We start from the raw sequence: 16718 nt of genomic DNA, 5'->3' as shown, positions 1-16718 counted from the left end.
TGAGCTGATCATTGTTCTTCCCCACCTCCTACCATGTCAATCACCTTAGTTAATAAGTTGAATACTCAGTAGGATATGATGCTCTTGCTTAGAAATGACCCACAACCTGTAATTTGAAATTTAGTAGAAAGTGTCCTTTAACACACTGCATTTTCAGTTGTATTGAACTGAAATCATTAAAATTTTATTTGAATAATTATGTACTGAAATTTGAGTTAATATACTCCTGATTTTCCAGATCTTCCCTTTCACCCCTACCCAACCCAGAAAATAATTAGAAAATGTTCTATGTCTATTTATTGCTATATGATGATCAGGAAGCAAATTAAAGCGAAAATGATTCTCACACACAAAAAAATAATAAAATTAAATATATACACACAGTCCCTGACTTACAATGGTTCGACTTATGATTTTTTGACTTTACAATGGTGCAAAAGCAACATGCCTTCAGTAGGAACCATACGTCAAACTTTGAATTTTGATCTTTTCCCGGAGCTAGCGATATGCTGTCCTTTCCTCTCCTGATGCTGGGTAGTGGCAGCAGCCACAGCTCCCACTCAGCCATGCGATCACAAGGGTAAAAAAGCGATACACTGACAACCATTCTGTACCCAGACAACTATTCTATTTTTCACTTTCGGTACAGTATTCAATCAATTACATGAGATATTCAACACTTTAGTATAAAGTAGACTATATATTAGATGATTTTGCCCAACTGTAGACTAATGTGAGGGTTCTGAGCACATTTAAGGTAGGCTAGGCTAAGCTATGATGTTCAGTAGGTTAGGTGTATTAAATATATTTTCAGCTTACAGTATTTTCACTTTATGATGGGTTTATCAGGATGAAAGCCCATTGTGAGTCAAGAAAGATCTGTATACTAGTAGATGTAATATATATTTTAAACATTTTTTCATATATTTATATTATATATTTTTATAATTTACATTACATCTTATTTTTTATAATGTATATTATATCTTTTTTATAACTTATATCTTATTTTTTTAATATACCACTTTCAGAGCATCCCCAAGGCATGCTCTGAAAGTGGCATGTTCACAAATAAGATCTAAGAAAATTAATTTCACTATTTGCCTTTTTCTTATAAAAGTTCAGTCCAAATTATTTTGGTTGATAACTGCAGTGTACTGTATCAATGACTGCCCACACATGGTGTGTCCACAGCATGAGGAGTGCTGAGAAACAGGAAGAGGAGCAAATGAAAACTTAAAAACAACAAAACCCAGCGTAAAAACGAAAATGACCAGCCCCCTAATTCTAAGGAAAGACCAGTTTCTCATAAGGGGCAGTCAATGTATTTTTATCTGTGGCTTTAATGTTTTTGCAGACACATTAAATCATAAAAATCCAAGAAACCATATCTCACCCCCAAACCGCATAATATATTTTAAGGAATGTGTCCCTTTTCTAAGAAACTGCTTGATTCGCAGGAAGTGGCAAAGTGGCAGGTGTGTTCCCAGGATCAAAGAAACCAAATAAACGTTCCACTGGGCAAACCTGTTTCTCTCCGATAAACAGCTGCCTGCTGCCTTACAGGGGGAAAAGGAACCACAGGACTGTCTGCATGATTCCCTGGCACTTCTGTTTTTCTGCTTAAATTGAAAAGGAAGATGGCAGTCTACACCTATGCAGATACTGCCATGCAGCCAGGCCAATCCCAGGCCCTGCGTGGGCTGGGGGTTTCAAAGCCACAGCTCTGGACGGGGGCCTCACGGGTCTTCTGTGCTTTAGGTAGGCATGGAAGAGGATGGCTAAACTAGGCGTTGCAGGAGAAGCAGATTTCACTTGGAAAAGAGATCATTATGCAATTAGCTGTATTACACAATAGCTAGGTTCAGGAGGAGTGCGGGTGGAAGGTGGGAAAGAGTGTCCATCTTTACTTGCTCCAAGGCAGCCCGTTCCTTCCCTCTCGCACCACTCACCAGGCTGTAAATAACCACCTGCCTGTCTGTATCCCCAGGAAGTCAAAGACTATCCACCCTGGGCACATAAAGAGCACCCAATACGTGATTATTCTTGTTGCTACAGTGTGTTCTCAAGAAATATCTGCTGAATGACTGAAATAGGGGCAGGAATCAAAGAACATAACTTTCTATTTGGAAAGTGTCTTGCTAAATGCTTGTCATTGGATAAGATTCACTATATTGCAGCTCTGGTCTGTTGTGTTGTAAGCAGGGTTAAATAAATAAAGGCAAATTTTTAAAAAATACCAAAGAGGAGCAGAGCTGAACTGACTTGCTGGAAGTTTCAGATTAAAATAAAGGACTGTCTAGGAGAAGAGAGCCAGCTGGCTGCTTAGAGAACATGGAGTTTAAAGCAAAGTCGTAATGGAGATGGTCTGAGGGAGACCATCCAAGGGGTCCCCTAGCCACACAGACAATGGTGGGGACAGTGTTCAGACTACCTAGGAGCTCTGAGGACTCTCAGAGACAGACTGGCTAGGATGGGGCCAGAAGGGAGTTGCTGGGTCAGGCTGGGCCAGCTACTTAGTCATCCTGCCAGTAAAAATCCTCCAGGAATATTGTGCCCTGCAGAGAAGGAGCTGTTGTGAAAATGACCTAGGCAGACAATCTGACTGCAGCGCTGTAGGCAGGGCTGTGTCCTTCCCCTTGGCTAAGAGGTCTCTCATGCTCCCTTCTCCCAAGCAGCCAAAGAATAAGAAAGGATAGACAACCAACGTTCATGACCTCCTGCTATGGACCACTTCCTTCTCCCATGAAATGCCTATGAGGTTGGTAGTATCATTTACATTACACAAAACTCAGCTGAGAACTGTAACGCACCTACAATCACACAACTGGCAAGTAGCAGAACCAGAACTTTTCGTTTTGGCCAGGATTGAAAGAGAACCTCTTGCCCCACAGGATGCAGCCTGCCCTCCCAGCCTCAGAGGAGGTCTGAAGGGGCAGAGAATTTGACAGCAAGATGCTGCTGGCACAGCCTGCTCCTCTGAGAGCTTGGCAGGCCTGTCCTGACCTCTGTCCCAGAGCCACCTCCATCTGGAGACATAATTTTATTGGAGTCTCAGCTTGATCTGCTGACGTTCAGCTCACCTGCCTGCTTCTAGCTAGATCTCTCCCGACACTTTTGTTAGCCCAGCTCCAAATAAAGCAAGAGTCCACAGACCAATGTTCCTCAAAGGGTGGTCTCTGGGATGTTTGTGTAAGTGGCAGACTCCAGGCCCCAACCCAGACCCACAGAGTCATAATCTCTGGAAGAGGGACCCAGGAACCTGCAGTTTTAACAAGTTCCCTGCATGATCCTCATGCCAGCTAAGGTGGGAGAGAGACTGTCCCCGGGGTCCCAGGGCGGCAGGGCCTCCCAAACTCCCCCATGAACACCTTCCATTCATCCTCCAACTCCAAAATTGCAACAGTACCTACTTAAGATAAAAAATTGGGGGATTTTTTTAATTAAAATTTTTTTTTAATTTTTATTTTACACTGGAGTATAGTTGATTAGCAATATTGTGTTAGTTTCAGGTGTACAGCAAAGTGATTCAGTTATACATATACATGTATCTATTGTTTTTCAAGTTCTTTTCCCATCTAGGTTATTTCAATTTTAAATTTTTTAAAAAATTAAGTGACCTATTATTTTACCACGTAGAGAGAAGCACTGTTAACATTTTGGATTAATTCCTTCCGGTATTTTTCTACGTATATAGACACAGATACGGTTCTCCTGTGAACAGCATTACACCGGACCGTTTAGAGGCCTGCTTCTCTTGCTCAGCTGAGCACAAACACATGCAACCTTTGCCACTTAGAAGGATACACGGGCATCACTGCAGGCCATCGATGTACAATTCTCCATGGCTGCTGCTGACCACCACAGGATGACAGGCAAGTCGTGCTGATGCAGGAGGATGGGGAATTGGAACCAGGACGCCAAGGCATTGAAAATTTGCGTTTCTGCTGACACTACCCATCTCCCCAACCTCAGAAGGCTACCACCTGGAGGTGGGTCAATTCCAACACGCTCAAATTTTTTTAATCCTAAACGGTTAGCAGTGGAAGAAATTTTAGAGGTCATCCAGACCAGTCTCCTCACCTGTAAAAGAGGAACCAGAGTCAAGACAAACCTAGCCTCTGCCGGAGTCTCATGGTGTCTCCTCACCACACCCAGGGTCCCCCAGATGTCTGCCAGGCTTGACAGAGGGCAGCAGCCACCTAGGGCAGGCCCAGGTGGGGATCAGGGCCTCAGGACACGCCTTTCAAATTTCCAGGGTCTCTCAATATTATCACCACAGCTCTTGACCCAGCAACCAATCTTCAGATCCCAGGGTATCTGTGTGGCTGTGGAACTTTGTTGAGGAGTGTCCTGGTCACAGCTATTGAATTCCAAAGGCATTAGGTCCCCACACTCTCGGCTGAACTGCCCTTGTACAAAGGAGGCTCTGAACCAGCTGAGAACCACAGTCCAGTCTCACGCTGCTTAAGAATCGTCTCCAGCCTTAACGTGATAATTCAGGCACAGTGCCCCTGAATCACAGTGCACGGCACAGTCATGAGCAGCAAGACTTGGCTGAAGAAAAATTACCAAATTCTGCCCACTCAAAAAATACCTTGAGAGCTTCCCTGGTGGCGCACTGGCTGAGAGTCCGCCTGTCAATGAAGGGGACGCGGGTTCGTGCCCCGGGCCGGGAAGATCCCACATGCCGTGGAGTGGCTGGGCCCGTGGGCCATGGCCGCTGGGCCTGCATGTCCGGAGCCTGTGCTCCGCAACGGGAGAGACCACAACAGTGAGAGGCCCGCGTACCGCAAAAAAAAAAAAATACCTGAGTGTTCCCACTCACGTGAGCTTGGTTTCAGCTTCTGGCTCTCTACCCCCATTTCTGGTTGAAGTGAAGGCTCCCCTAGAACTGCTCAGCAATCTGGGGGATACTGTGAATTCAAAGAAGGCCACTGGACTTGAAGCAGATGGCTAGCAAACATTACTCCTGTCCTTTCCGTTTTAATTAATTCATTCACTCATCCATTCATTCATCCGTTTATTCACTCATCCATTCATTCATCCATTTATTCACTCATTCATTCTTCCACACTGAGCATCTCTTCCCCAGGCACAATGTTAATGGTTTTCAAATACAACTTTTTATTTTTTTTAATTTTTTTTTTTTTTTCGGTACGCGGGCCTCTCACTGTTGTGACCTCTCCCGTTGCGGAGCACAGGCTCCGGACGCGCAGGCTCAGCGGCCACGGCTCACGGGTCCAGCCGCTCCACGGCATGTGGGATCTTCCCGGACGGGGGCACGAACCCGTGTCCCCTGCATCGGCAGGCGGACTCTCAACCACTGCGCCACCAGGGAAGCCCTCAAATACAACTTTTGAAGACTCATGATGATTCTATGAGCTGGGTCTCATTCTTCCCATTTTAAAGGTGAAAACTCTGCGACTCAGCGCGATGAACAGTTGCAGATTTACTGGGAGGCAAAGGAAGAAAGCTTCGGGCGTCTCTTGCATGGACCTCTTTCAAGGACCTAGCAATGTGTTTGCAGAATCGTATAACTGGTTTTTGAAATTTACAAAATTAAGGTATTTTAGCTGCAATTCGTTAGGAGCACTCTTTCCACTCTGATGTCTCCTCCTCCTGTTGCATTTCCCTTCATGTCAAGTGGCGTTAAGGCAGCTTCAGGCATTGGGCGATCCAGCTGAGGGGAGCTGGATTTGGGGATAAATTTAGTTTGGGTGTAGCGGGATTGAGGACTGTGGTTCACAGACACTTTAATGCAGGGGCAGGTTATTGCTAGCTGCCTCTGTAGCTGTCCCCACGGCTTCCAGGAATCTGCCTACCGCCTACCGGGCCCACTCACTGTCGCGGAGACTCAAAGGTGCACCATCTGGTACCTGAGATACGTGCAAAGTGGAGGGAAAATGAAAATTGAAATATACAGAGCCAGAAGCTAGTCGGTGGACACTTCTTCCAGTCATCAGACAGGTGGAATTGTAGGAAGAGAAATTAATTCTCACTCAATGATGCTTACTCCAAAAGGGAAGTTTTCTCCTGTCAGAAATATATTTGATAACACAGCAAACACAGCTAGAAACATGCGAAACACTTTTCCCCTTTTTCATGGGAACTATGCAAAACAAATTTTATCAAATTTTATGCACTGTAGGACCCAAACCCGTAGCCGTACAACAAAAAGTGGATGTCTGTGTATGAAGTCACGTTTTGTGACTGTCAGTAATAAAAAACAATTTTATCAACCATGCTAGAAGAAAATTAAATGATCATTTCAGCCTCCCTTTAGAAAAATTATGAACTCATTATCACATGAAGAGGTGATCAAAGAGTTTCCAGCCAAAATATGTTAAGAAAAAAAAAGTATTATAGAGGTTTGATAGACAAATGACTAATAAAAATACTCTTTTTCTGGACTTTGTAAAGATACATATCAGGTTTTTAAAACTTATGTTGGATGTGATTTCTTTTCTCATTTCAAGGAAATTTTCACTATCATATCTAATTTTGTATTTGTAATTTTATGTTCTTTCTCTTAAGGAGGGTCCCCAAATTACTTAAGCTTCAAGCCCTGTGAATTCTCGATCCATCCCTGGAGGTGAAATATGTACCCCAGCCAGGAAGTAGCAGATGCTGGACTGGAAGACTTGGTACCCTGAGTATGTGATTTCCTGCACCTCAACCCATGTGGACCCAGTCACCGGGTGGCCTGGGCTGGAGTGGAGAAGGGTGGGGGAGGGTGATAAATTAACCACAGGCTCTATTACCACACACAATATTAAGTTTCTACCTCACCTGGGTAGGCAGGCAAGAGCAAGAGGCATTTTGAGGACCTGAGCGTGCAACCTGACAAAACTTGACTCTTAGAACCAAGTACCCAGATTAAGGATAAATAACCCCAAATCATCACCCAGCATCCCTGAACCTGACTGGATTCTTCCAGGTGCTTTATTCCCTAGATCTGCACTAAAATGGCAGCCACTAGCCACATGTGGCTCTTCAAGTTTAATTATAATGAAATAGAATCAAAAGTCTACTCAGTTGCATTAGCTACACTTCAAGTACTCAAGAGCCTCACGTGACTAGCGGGGACTACATTGGACAGTGCAGAGATGGACTGTTTCCATCACCTCCATAAGGTCTACCGTTCACTCCACTGATTTAAATCTTCATTACCAAGACACATCTAAGCTCTCCTTCTCAAGCAGAGGGCATTTTCAGGTGAGTGTGACAGATACGTGAGGAGAAGGGAAGGTCTGTCCAGAAAGAAAAGCAACGTGGAGCAGCTTGTTTGCAGAGAAGGGTCAAGGGAGAGCCAGAGAGGAGAGAGAATCCGGGCCAGCCGAGGTGTGGAGTCTTAGAGACAGGAAGAGCATCATCAGACACACAACCAGGAAAATAACTCAGATCACACCCAAGAACGAGTGAGAAGCAGAAATTATTAGTAGCTCTGGAATCAAGATTATTTTTCTCTTTACACACACACACTTTTTAGAGTGTACTTTGCACTGGGAGTCTTTACTGGGGGCTCAGTTACAGCTTTGCGTGGCTGGAACATCTACAGGCGTGAACTGCAGAGTTCAGGCATGACATCATCCTCTTCCTCAGGCCTCCCCCTCCACTGGCACCCCCCCCCCAAAGAGCTACTGCCAACTCTGGTCCTCAGCAGAGATCTGAGGGGCAGCAGCCCTTTCTCCTGAGGCTGAAGGGACCCCTTGCTTCAACTCTTCTGCTGGAACTGACTCAGGGAATAAATCCTACACCCAACCTCCCGTATTCTGAGATTGAAGGACAGCTGGGGGCCTCCACCTCCTCTCATGGGCTTCCAGGGGCACATCTGCAGTGAATTCTAGAGCAAGAAGGCCTGGCAGAGTGAGGAACCCACATTTCTCTACCATGTCAGGGTGTGGGGATGGAGACAGTGAGAAGTCCTGGGCAGGATGTTGGGGACAAACAGTGCCCTCCCAAGCGGTTCTAGGATGGAGCTCCCAGTAGGTAGGATGGACTCGTTACTATGGTGATGCTGCTGAAGCAACGGCTCCCCACACCTGGGGCAAGGCCGTAGCGTTTACTTGACAGTCATCAACCCATCTCTTCCTCATAATATTGCTCAGCCATTCAACTCTCAACAAACAACTCTTAAGAGATAGCTTGCAGAGTGGACTCAAATCCTGGCTCTGCCAGGTGCTAGCTGTGTGCCATTGGGCATGTTACTCATCCACTCCGTGCCTCAGTTTCCTTGTCTATGAAATGGGAGTAATAACAGCAGTACCTACCTCATGGGCTGATGTGTGGATTAAATAAATTTATACATGTAAAGTATACAGAACTAAGCCCGGAGTGTGACAAGCACCCCCGAAGTGTCTGCTGCCGTGTTCCACGCGCTGGCACCATGAAGACAACTAAACACAGTACCTGCCCTCAAGGAACTTACAGCCTAAGAGAAGGACGAACAAGTGCTAGAGGGACAAGGGTGCTCGGGGTACAAAGGAGGGACCCCGAAGCCAGAACAGGCCTGATTCCTGGGCAAAGTGACAACTCCGTTAAGTGTTGAAGAGCTATGGGACAGCCACTGTTACAGGCCCTTTTTATATGGTTTCTCATTGAATCCTTGGCCCATTTTACAAACAGGGAGCCTGAGGTTCAGAGAGGTTAAGGCACTTCCCCACTGTCGCCCAGCTGGTAAGTGGTGGACCCAGGATTCAAATCCACGTGTATCTGATTCTAGAATCCTGACTCCAAGTCTGGGCAACGTGCGGGCCGGCCAGGCAGCCGCCTAGAGGGCAGTTCTCTAAGGGGCTCTACAGCAGTGTGGGGGGAATGAGAAATGCGGCGCCAGTTAAGGCTGGTCTTTGCAAAATAAAACGTCAACAGACCCTGCCTGGGCCCAAGAAGCGAGTGCCTGCACCTGGAAATAAACAGTCCATTCAGGCAGAGTGGACTCCTGCTTCTGGCTATGTAATTACTGGATAATCGGTAAGGAAGAGGTCTGAATCATTAGCCAGCCTGAAGGCCTACCTGTTTCCCCACAGCCGTGTTCCCACACGGCTGTCCCACAGCCGTGGGAGACCTGAGAGGAACACGCAAGCTGGAAACGTGGGCTCACACGCACGCTTTCTTCACCCAGAGGCTCCGGGCTCCCTAGACTGCACACCACCTGGTCTCACAGAAGCATTTAGCCGGAAGACGGGCCCCAGCTTTAGACCCAACCTGGTCCTTTTCCAGGAAACTTGCCTGGTGTCTGATTTATGTGTCCCAACTTCAACCCTGGGCTAACAGGGACAAGAATTCCAGCAAAGATGCAGGATCACAGAGAAAACCAAGGAAGCAGCCGACAGGCCACACACTAAAAGCCCCAGCTGTGTCTCCCAACCCTGAGTTTCACATTTATTCCTACTCACAAAAGAGAGTTTGCATCCAAGCAGAGGTATCAAGAGTTTTAATTAAACTTCATCAAAACACAAAACTCAGTTCCCTTAACTGTGCTTCCCAACCCCCAAACGGTGGCATCAGGGGGACAGGAGCAATGATGGTGGGTATGACCATGCCGAGTGCCTAGCTCTGCCCTCTCTTGCTCTGGGTACCCATTCCACTCGGGTCCCCTGGACCGGGAGGTCCTGCAGGCTGTCATGGGTGTGTCCCCAGCACAGTGTCCAGCTGGCACTCAGGAAATCTTAGTTGGCAGTTGGACGAATGAGTCTCCCTCCAGGTAAGGAGGGAAGCTCTTGCTCACAGAACCCTCCAGAAGTCCTTGATAATTCCTTTCTCTCCCTGTTCTGAGCACCCCTGCGGGCTGGTTTAGCACACAAGCTCACTCAAGAGGCAGCCCTCCAGAGAAGATCAGGGGTTAACTGTGCCCACTGAGGAGCCATCTTCCACAACCACCCCCCCCGCCCGCCACGGTGACGTCTTCCCGCATCCTGATGTTTTAGCTTGTAAAAAGCAAGGCCTTCCGATGGGAAAAGAGAAGGAGTCAAACTCACAAGAAACAAGTGTCAGTGACAGATTTTCATGGGAATGGCACCTCCAGACCTATCAGCGCTTGAGAACTGCCTGTTTCCCAACCACAATTCAACACAAGGGCAAATATCATCCTTCCGTTCAACAGGGGTAGAGCAGGCTGGGAAGAAAGCTTGCATCCAAACGAGGGGCGAGGGCTTCCCTGGTGGCGCAGTGGTTGAGAGTCTGCCTGCCGATGCAGGGGACGCCGGTTCGTGCCCCGGTCTGGGAAGATCCCACATGCCACGAAGCGGCTGGGCCCGTGAGCCATGGCCGCTGAGCCTGCGCGTCCGGAGCCTGTGCTCCGCGACGGGAGAGGCCACAACAGTGAGAGGCCCGTGTACAGCAAAAAAAAAAAAAAAAAAAAAAACGAGGGGTGAGGGACTTGCCCAGTGGTCCAGTGGTTAAGACTCTGCACTTCCACTGCAGGGGGTGCAGGTTCAATCCCTGGTTGGGGAACTAAGATCCCACATGCCGCGAGACGTGGCCAAGATAAATAAAACGAGGGGTAAGCAAGATCTGGACCAGAATGAAAAATGCTGGACACCCAAGCTGTGAATACTGATGTAAAAGTGTCAACCTACAATAACAAATATTTGAATAGGACCCAGCGTAGTTCTCTTTAAGTGGCCCAAACACTAGAGCTTTACTTTAAAAAAAAAAAAAACTATCTATTCCCCCTCTGCCCACCAGCTCCCCAGCCTCCCCCCCGCTGCAAGAGCCACACATGCTTCTAACTCTGAGAGTTTTCTAAGAAGCTGGTCAGAGACCCTGAGTGGCTGGTCAACAACGTAGTTCTTTACAGATGAGGCTTAGAGAGCAGAACTGGCAGCTGGGTGCCAAGAACGCACCAGCCCCGCTCACATCCCACATCTGCCCTGACGCTCTGAACCACAGCCCATCCCTGCCACACGTTAAAGTTTGTGAAACTGAAAGAGAGCACAGAGAAGGGTAGAAGGTGCAGCAAACGACACAGAAATAAGTAAATGAGAACAGGAACTGAATGAGGCGGCATCAGGATGCGGCAACGAGGAATGTCAGTTCCCCTCTTGTCCGCTGACCCCTTCCGCTCTGGGACCCTTCACACTGACACCAATTAAACCCACCAGCTGTGCTTCCAAAGAACGCCTGCCCGGGTCGGTCTGGCTGCACAGACACTGGCGCTGACAGCCGCAGAGAGCAGCTCAAACCAGCCACACGGTTCGGCCCGCCCTGTGGTCTGGTGAAAACATGCCTAGCCAAGGGAAGAAAAGAAAACGTCTCAAAAACACGCCTGAGAAGCTGCTGGCCTGGGCCTGGATGCAGGGGCTTCTCAGCTGCAGGGTATGTAGATACCAGCCACCAGGGTCCCAGCCTTCTCTGGCCATGGGTCTATAAAGAGAAAAGGTGATAACTGGGAATTGGGCTTTTAACCTTGGAACTGAGAAATCAGCCTGCTGCTCCCTCCAGGGTGTTAGACCCTCTCACCCAGTTCTTCTCAGCCAGGAGTGATTTTGCTCCCCACCCCAGGGGACATTTGGCAATATGTGGAGACATTTCTGGTTGTCTGGGCTCTTGCTACTGGCATTTAGTGGGCAAAGGCCAGAGATGCTGCTAGATACCCTACGATACACAGGCCAGCCCCCAAAACGAAGGACTATCTGGTCAAAAACGTCAACAGTGCCGAGGCTGAGAAGCCCTGCTCTAGAGTCAGAGAGCACAGGGTTTGAATTCCAACTCCACTACTTACGAGCTCAGGGGTCTTGGACAAGCTACTTTGCTTCTCAGAGCTCCAGGTACCGTTTATATAATTAATAAATCTTATGTAGCAGTTTCTAAGTGCCGGGCACTATTCAAAGCACTTTACACATATGAACTCATTTAATCTTCCTAACCACCCCATGCCACCGTACTATCCTTTATCCCCATTTTACAGATGAGGAGACTGAGGCCCAAGATTACCCAGCTAGTAAGTGGAAGAACCAGGATTCGCACCCAGCAATGTGGAAACACGGCCTGCACTCTCACGTTACTCCATTCTTAGCTTGCCTTATAGATCAGAGCTCACATTGACTATCTAATTTAGTTCCTGATGCAAGGGCGTGCCGCAAATGGGGCTTCTCAGCCCTCCTTCGGCATTTAGCCCACATTGTTTGTACTGTCTTGAACAATGACACCAAGGATCACGCCACTTGCTTTTTCTCTTTCCCTTCCAGCATCTAAAAATGGCAAACATTCAAACATTCCCATTCCCCAAACGCCAGCTACACCAAGATGTTTATTCAAAAGTGCACAATGAGCTCTAGCCAGGCTGGCATTAACACTCTCCAGTACAATGTTCCCAAACATCGTGCTCATTGAGGATGAGGACTGCAAGGTCATTGAGAACCACGTCCTGGACCTGACATTGCTCTCTGCGGCCCCCTCATTCCTCTGCATGTTGGTTAGAAGGTCCCAAGTGTGTCTATTTGAAAACAAATTGTCAGATGCCATCTATATTTAACAAACAAGCAATCCTCCCTAAGCAATCTGAAAAGCACGCTCTCGGGAGCACGCTCTGAGGGCACCCAGGCCAGTCACTTTGCAGATGCAGAAACTAAGCTTGCACCAGCAAGTCAGGACAAAAAGAAAAGCCCAGAACAAGTTTGAGTGTGCTCAGATCTGGAAGCACAGCAAGTGAGTAATTAGCCAAGCTGAACATTGGACAAGGGGATACTTTTAGGAAAGGACAGACAGTTTCAACCCATTCATGTGGGAAAGAAGCACAGTGTCCCCCTCTAGGCCCCTCCCTTGCAGGCTCTTCTGTCTCCAGCTCTAAGCCAGGGAAAGGATGCTCCTGGGACTCTGACTCTTTCTCCTCCACACCCCAGTTTCCTCCCATCTTCTCTTACTCTCCCCACACACATTCCACATCTGGTCCAAACCTTCATTCTATCCCCTTTTATTAGCATAGTTCCCACACTATTCAGATCTGTAGGGTCCAATGGTTATACTGAATATTTCAAATGACCCAACTATTTTTTTTTTTTTTTTTTTTTTTTGCAGTACGCAGGCCTCTCACTGTTGTAGCCTCTCCCGTCGTGGAGCACAGGCTCCGGATGCGCAGGCCCAGCGGCCATGGCTCATGGGAGGATCACATGGGATCCTCCCGGACCGGGGCACGAACCCGTGTCCCCTGCATCGGCAGGCGGACTCTCAACCACTGCACCACCAGGGAAGCCCCAAATGACTCTACTTTTACCTGTGATGAAGATGCTCAGGTGAACCAAAAAGCAGGGCTGGACTGTTGGCACCCCCAGTGTGCTAGTGCAGGCCAGCTCAGGCCAATCAGCAGTGCTGACTGGCAGAAAGGCACATCTCTGATTAAATTTAAAAATATATTTTTTAATGACAAAGATCTTGATTGGTTTAGAGGTGTAATTGGATAAGAATCTTTCGATCCGCGATATAGAAATGGAGAGAATAACAAAGTGGTTCTTGGTGGTTTACAAACTGGGCTAAGGGATGCTATCCTTTCCCACTGACAAATGACTCTGTCCTGGGATTCTGAAGGTGCCAGCCAGTTCGAGCGTGGCAGCTGATCCCCCCACCTCTCCCGGGCCGCATGAGCAGTCAGTGGCCCCAAGGCAAGACCATTCCAGCTAATAGTAAGGAGGGAGTGGAAGTCAGACGGCAGGACAGGGCATGGCTGTGACCATCCTCCAGTGACACTGCAGGTGACTGATAAACATGTATTTGTCTTAGATTAGGAGAATGAGAACATGGTAGACAGAGAAATGGAAATGCTGGGGGCAAGGAAAAAGCTTAAAGATAGACTGGGTTTGGACAAAGTGAGAAGGACAAAAAAGGCAAAGTAGAACCTTTCTGACTGTAGCAGATCCTCCGAAAACTGCCCCCAACTCTGGAATGATTTTTCCATAAGTCAAGAAGAGCAGCAGGCAAGATTCCAAAGGAAAGACTTGGTCAAAATGCACCGTCAACTGTTAAAATAATATACAGCACACCACTAACCACAGTACTGCCCCAATGAACATTAATTGGCTATTATATATAACTCATTATACACTGGACGACAAAAGTTGCTTTCTATACATATTTTAACATATTTGAAAATAAGGTGTGGTGAAAGAGGGGGGCTTGCTCTGGACCCAGGCTTCCTGGGTAAATTCCAGCTCTGCCACATGCTAACTGCGTGACATTTGGCCAATCCTTCAACCTCTCTGTGTAGCACTTTTTCCTGTAAAATGGGGATAAGAACAATGCCCATCTCAAAGTGAACTCTCAATAAATGTTAGCTTTTATTTTTAAAAAGCCTCAGGATTAAAATGGATGAGTGAAAGACCTGGGGTGCAACCAGTTTATGAAGATTCCTTTTCTTCTGAAGTTAATGCTGAATTATCTCGTCTTTCCTTAATCACTGTGAGCTTGGGTTACCTCCAGAGACACAGCCTTTCCTATCTGTCTGTGGAGGTAATGGTACCAGTTGGCCCACTGTTTCTCTGATCTCTTTTCTGCCAGACCTGAAGTTCCCCTCAAGTCTGTGAGGTGCATCTCACTTTTAAGTCCCCTGAATACCCCCTCAAAAAGTCAGGCCTTTTAATTACATCCTACTCTCCTGTCTAAGGCCCCTCACATGGTCTTCAAGAAGAGGTTGCCCTGCCACGGCAGAGGATCCTGACAGCACCCTTGCAGGACCTGCTGAAGAAAAATTATTCAATGACACCTGTTAAAGCATGTAAGGCAGACTTTATTCGGGGGGCCATCACGCTAGGTATAGGGACCACTGCCATGGGGGGTTTTGCAGTGGAGGAGAGAGATGGGGCTCAACTCCCAGTATAATAAGGAAAAGGGGGAGTTTATAACCAAGGAGCAGGGTGGGGGTCAGTGGATGGAAAATTACTAAGAGGAAACATCAGGGGTCAGGGGTCGGGGGGGTCCTGGCTAAGCCGACCTAACAGGGTTCTTGCTGAAGGCAGCCCAGGGTAATGAGGCATCACCTGTGGGGGGAGGGGGGGCGGATGAGGAACCTGATCAGATATTGAGGGTAGTCAGATATGAAGGATGGGGGATTCTGACTAAACCAACTTAGCAGGATTCTTGCTAAAACTGGACAATGCAGAAACACACAGAGGCTCAAAAGTCAAAAACTAATTGAAAAAGAGCTCAGAAGAGCCTGCCTAAAGTTTGGTCATGGACAGAGTCTTTGTCAGGCCCAACCCCCAGGACAGTATGTTCGCGGGCAAGGCCCACACTCTTAAGCAGAGGTGATTCTTTGAATGAGCTACATCTGTGCAGGGAGAAGGAGGACACAGGGGCTGGGAAGGGGCAGGGGGTGGGGAAGGGGCATGGTCCCGGGAGAAGGACAGAGCCTGAGCGCTTCCATCAGCACTGGCACCATTGTGTTCTTACATGGCTCCACTACTGTGCAAGATAAAGCAGTCATTCAGCCTCCCAGCATCCCGGGGTCAGGAAACTTTGGTCTCATCTTTGGTTTTGTGTTTATTCGTTTCCTTCTTGGTGCACGCTGGAGTCAAAGTTTTCACTGTATGGATACAAAACTAATCCAGGCTCTTTCTATCCAACATAAGAAAGAAAAACTTGGTTTCCTGTGAGCCAGTATTGATGGATACAAAGCCAAGAGGACAGAAAGAAAGGCCTCTCCTTCCCAGACAGTCTTCCTCTGTGGGGGTGGGGTGGGGTGGAGCGGGGTGAGGGAGAGGAAGGAGTGATTTGGAATCCAACCCCAGAAGAACTGCTGACACCACATCAGCAAAAAGCATCACCTTGCACCCGTCTCAACTTAGTGCCTCTCCATGGCTTAGAGCAAAGGCTCAGAACCCCTGTTCACAAGGGTTTCTGATGTTCTCTCCCACATCCTTGTCCTGGCTCAGAGGACCCTCAGGGCCGCAGGGCTGAGCTATGTCTTCAGGTCAGCCTGACCACACAGTCAGGCCCGCTTGCACACATGCACACACGCGCACGCGCACACACACACACACACACACCTCTGCATGCTGGAGATAACACAGGAGAAGGAACCATTCTAAGAACTTACAAAGGCACTGGACCACCATCAGCAGGGTCGCACAGAGCCATATCTACATCTGACTCTCTGCAAGTAACAGTCTCCACAGGTAGGAAGAGACACAAATGAAGCTGCCTTCCAGCTGAAGCAAACGGAGGCTTTGTTTTCTCACTGAAGTGCTGTAAGAATTGAATTTGTTTTCTCACTGGAGTGCTGTAAGAATTGTTTGGGCGAAATAACATAAAATCTAAAAGCCCTGGTTCCCAGGCTGGAAGACAGGCCAGATCTATTCATTCAACCAGCATTAAAAACCCACTGCTTAATTAATACGGCAGCTAGCCGCGCTCTCTTTGCAGAGAAGCAGCATGGTGCAATCCCACGGGCCAGTGTCCTTGCCGCGGAGGCCCCCTCAAGACGGGCACGGTGAGTACACAGCTCCTGCCATTTCGGATGTTTCCTTGTAACACTGACGAAGCGATAAAAATACAAACTGTGAAAAATCAAACCTCTGCTGTGATGTCTTGAACTGTATCAATGAGTTCCCTTTTTAGCAAGGTGTTATGTTCAGGGAACATATCCATTTCCTGATAGTTCTTGAAGAAAGGCCCTCTCTCCACCAGGAAACTGCTTCAACCAGAAATCTGGTTTCCAATTTGATGGGGTGTGTGCACCTTCGGGCGTTTTTAGTGCCCTCTTGCCTGCTTCGTGACCCCACTGA

At 47.6% G+C, this 16718-nt stretch overlaps 1 protein-coding gene across 3 annotated transcripts in view; it reads right to left on the bottom strand.

Annotated features, from left to right (window-relative positions):
* HIVEP3 (HIVEP zinc finger 3) overlaps positions 1–16718 on the bottom strand; it is a 503275-nt gene that overhangs the window by 368454 nt on the left and 118103 nt on the right. The window lies entirely within an intron of this gene.

Source organism: Globicephala melas, chromosome 1, assembly GCF_963455315.2.
Source record: "Globicephala melas chromosome 1, mGloMel1.2, whole genome shotgun sequence".
Classification (NCBI taxonomy): Eukaryota; Metazoa; Chordata; class Mammalia; order Artiodactyla; family Delphinidae; genus Globicephala; species Globicephala melas.
The sequence above is the reverse complement of the archived record's forward strand: the minus strand, read 5'-3'. Positions and strand labels throughout refer to the sequence as shown.